General features: G+C 35.9%; 1 long non-coding RNA gene across 1 annotated transcript; it reads left to right on the top strand.

Annotated features, from left to right (window-relative positions):
- The first annotated feature begins 214 nt into the window (after window positions 1–214).
- LOC137092399 (uncharacterized) lies at window positions 215–3026 on the top strand. Its single transcript, XR_010908270.1, has 4 exons — window positions 215–1942; window positions 2057–2144; window positions 2258–2371; window positions 2669–3026. It is a non-coding gene; the product is annotated as an uncharacterized lncRNA (long non-coding RNA).
- Window positions 3027–3998: the final 972 nt, after the last annotated feature.

The raw sequence follows: 3998 nt of genomic DNA, 5'->3' as shown, positions 1-3998 counted from the left end.
AGCCTGAGCAGCTCATTGCGTTCTTTAAAAAAAAAAAAAAAAAAAAAAGACATTTGTAAGAAAAAAAAAAAGAAAAAAACTAATAGAAGTGTAACATAATACACATCTGTCTGTGCACATCTATCTGTCTGCATTAATTTAAATGTAAGGAGCCTTGCCTTCAGTAATGGATAAATCAAGATCATCTGCTGAATCTTGGTTCTCATGTAAATGCATGGTTTCTTCAAATATGCAGAAATCAACTTGCTCTTGGACTTCAATGTCCCCTGTAACAATTAAAGAACAATACAACGATTTTAGCTACACACAAATTTACATACACAAGCTAAATACAAAGATTTAGTTTAAACAGTGAAACCTCACAACACCAATTTGATTAATGGCTGGAGCTATGCATTTGTCTAGTTTTATCTTAAAGTTATCAGCTTTTTACTAAAATCACCTGCCAAGTATCATGCACTTTACAGTGCATCATGTGTACAGGTCATGATGGGCCATAGAACTGTCATTCCTAACAGTTTATCCAGATAACTTTAGTTATTGTTATGAATGGCCCATTAAATGCATTGAATGTTCAGCAAATACAGCTATGACCAAATTTGTAATAAATAAAAGTTACAATGTATTAAGACATGCCTATACTGGAAAAACACAAACTTACTACATTCTGAAAACAAGCAAATCACTATTGTGTGTCAACTCTAACCAAAGCAGATACAAAAATATGAACATCAGTGTAATGTTGCACGACAACAGTAAATATATAAACCAACTGCTGATGATCACTATCTTATTTTACTTGTCAATTGGTTTTACATTTTAAAAAAATGTTCAATAACTTACCCAAATGAATTCCAGCATCATCCCAGTCCACAGGTCTCATTTCGTCTGGATGAAGGTCATCACATGCACCCTCTTCCAGCTCTGTGTTGTGATTTGTCTCAGCTGTAATCGCTCCATTGTGGAAAAAAACTTTTTTTTGTGACGATAAAAATATGCATGTGAAACATTCTAGTTGCAGTGGTGGCAAAACCGCCGAGCTCTCTCTCTCTCTCTCTCTTGTATTATTATCAACAGGTGGTTGTCCTTCCATGTTGATAGATAATTATGTCCGGCATTATATTTTTTCACCAAATTAAATAGATACACCTGCGACGCGTCATACCGAGGGCGTGGTTTGAGTGGGGATTAGCAAGCACGCGCCAAAGCGGGGGCGTTTTGAGGTTTGAAATCAACCACTCACAATACAGGTGGGGACGGAGGCGCACCCAATAGCAGTGTATTGTTTCAAGCGCGCGAAAGTTAAAACCTCAGCATTGTTTGCGGAAGCACAGAGAACGGATAGTTGTTTTTTTGTGGTGTTTGGTTGAGATTTGGAATCGATCATTTTCGACAGATTTAATATGGAGAGTAAAAGAAACCTTAGTTTTTCTACTCCACTGAACAAAGGAGGACAAGCAGGCTCAAGCCCAAGCCCAGTTACTGTGAATGCCTTGATGAAGCAGCTGATCTCCGGCCAGAATGCTATATTTCGTCAGCTTACTACTTTAATATATATAGCCTGAACAGGCTGATCTTCTCCAATAGGCTCTCCATCGTCTTTATTCTCTCGAGCAAAAATATGAGCAGTACGGACTACAGGAAGAGACTAGCAACAATGTGAAAAGATTTTAAAGGGCACGTAACGTGAGGTAAGTTCAGTTATTGTTATATATTTTGTCTGTAAACCAAAGTAGGCTTACAATTAACGTTAGCCTTATAGTGTTATGTGTTTTGTCTCCAGCGGTTACTTTGATGACCATCTTATTCAAACTTGAAAATATTGTGGTTCTTGCAGATTGTGCATCTGTTTAAACGCATTTTAATTTCAAACTTTACAGGAATCTGTAAGGCGCCTCCACAATTCAGAGAACAGCCCGCACAAATACGATCCACAAACTGGGTAAGACTGCTTATTGTATACTGTAAATGTTAGGTTAACCTACTACTAACGTCATATGCATTTGAAATGCCAAAACCGAATTTAATTAATTATAACTGCAACTTTTCCCCCCAGAATAGTCATCACACAACCTCGCTGTGACCACTTTCCTTTGAAGAATTAAGGACAACTTTTACAGATGTTGACCCTGAATGTGTAAAAGGTAATCTTAAAGATTTTATTATTTTTAAGCTCATTTTATATAAATATTTTCCATGTGTGCTTTGTTTTGCTTACTTTTACTGGTATTACAATTATTCATGATTTATTTGGCAGGTTGCAAGACTTATTGAGACACCGCGGAGGAAGTATTCTGTGGCTCAGCCTGAAAAGGCCCAAAAAAAGACACCCTATGAAGAACATGGCAAAGAACCGTCAAAGAAAGAGAAGGTAAGTTAAGAAACTGGCTAAGCATTTATTTTCTCTTTAGGAGATATGATTTTGTCAATATTGTGGTTAAACTTTACCTCATGTAAACCCAATACTTTGATCAAATCTGAGTGCGACATAACCATTCTCATAAGTGAATAATGCAAATTCCATGTAAACTGGAGTGAAGCGTTCTGCTCGTCATGTGAGCATCTTCCTGCGATTAAGACCTTACTCTTAGAATACATAGTTGCATTATTGTTGCACATGTAAACACAGTCTGTGTTTTAGTGGTTAAATTACTGTCATGTTTTGCAGTTGCTGAAGACCAGGTCCAGGGTTGTACAAGCTAACGCAGAAAGAGACCTGTGAGAGACCGCAACAATAGAGCAGATGTCTGAAGATGATGCTGTTGTTGATGGAAGGCCGGTGTGGATGGTGAGGTCTCCACCAAACAGAACCACGGTTGTCTGCGCTCTGCCAAGTGCTACGAACCAGACAAGAGGCTGACCCACGCTACACGTCACATCACCAGTGCATCATTTTAATGTATCTTTACATGGCTCTTTGGAAATTTTTCCACCGATATATTGTTTACTTAGAACATTTGCATATATTATATGCATATTTTTTATTTTATTCCTTTACATCGCTGTCCTTTTAAATACATTTTGCCCCCCACATTCATTTTAATGTATTTTTACAATGCTTTTTGGAATATTTATGTATATAATCTACTTTTCTTTACATTCTAGTTCTCATTTCATAATGTCTATGTTGTATATTCATTCCTTTTTAGATAAACAATGTGTATTTTATTCTTTTACATCGCTGTCCTTTAAATAGAATTTGCTCTTTTTTTTTTTTTTTTTTTTTTCCACTTTTTTTTATTGCTTTTCTTAGAACATTTATGTAGATTATATAACCTTTTTTTAACATTCTACTTTCTGGTTCTCATTTTATAATGTTACTTTTTAGATACACTGTGTATTTATTCCTTTATATCGCCAACTAATTAACACAACCTATGTTGTGTTAATTTTTTTTCCATGCCTTTTTTACCCTTTCATTTTAACTTATGTTTATTTTATATAATTATATTTATATTGTTTATTTGTTCCTTTTAAATGCCCTTGTTTTTTTTCTTTCTTTACGTTTTTGTTTCCCCATTCTGTTCTTATGCTTGTTTATAATGCTCTTGGTAATTTTTATGTACCTTAATAAATATTCCAGATTTTCCTAAATTGTTCTTTGTTTGTATTTTTCCTTTGGGGGGAGAGGGGGGTGGGGTTTATGGTGTATGTATATTTGAGCAATATCTGCATAGCTGACCTATAATAACCAATCAAATCACTATGCTATAAGGCCTAGGGCGGGCTAAGTTTTAAAAGTAACCAATCAAATCACTTTGCTATAAGGCCTAGGGCGGGCTAAGTTTTAAAAGTAACCAATCAAATCACTTTGCTATAAGGGCTAGGGCGGGCTAAGTTTTAAAAGTAACCAATCAAATCACTTTACTGGGTTTTCAATGTGCCCTGTCCTCCAATAGCAGTTTGGGTTTTGGGAGTGGTTTTAAAAGAACAACCAATCCAGTTTGAGTTGAAAGGCCAATAGGGGATGGGAGGCAAAGCTGCTCAGAGGTGTGAAA

The sequence above is a fragment of the Pseudorasbora parva genome, chromosome 11 (genome assembly GCF_024679245.1).
Source record: "Pseudorasbora parva isolate DD20220531a chromosome 11, ASM2467924v1, whole genome shotgun sequence".
Lineage (NCBI taxonomy): Eukaryota > Metazoa > Chordata > Actinopteri > Cypriniformes > Gobionidae > Pseudorasbora > Pseudorasbora parva.
Note: the sequence above shows the minus strand (reverse complement) of the source record. Positions and strands in the feature narration are given on the sequence as shown.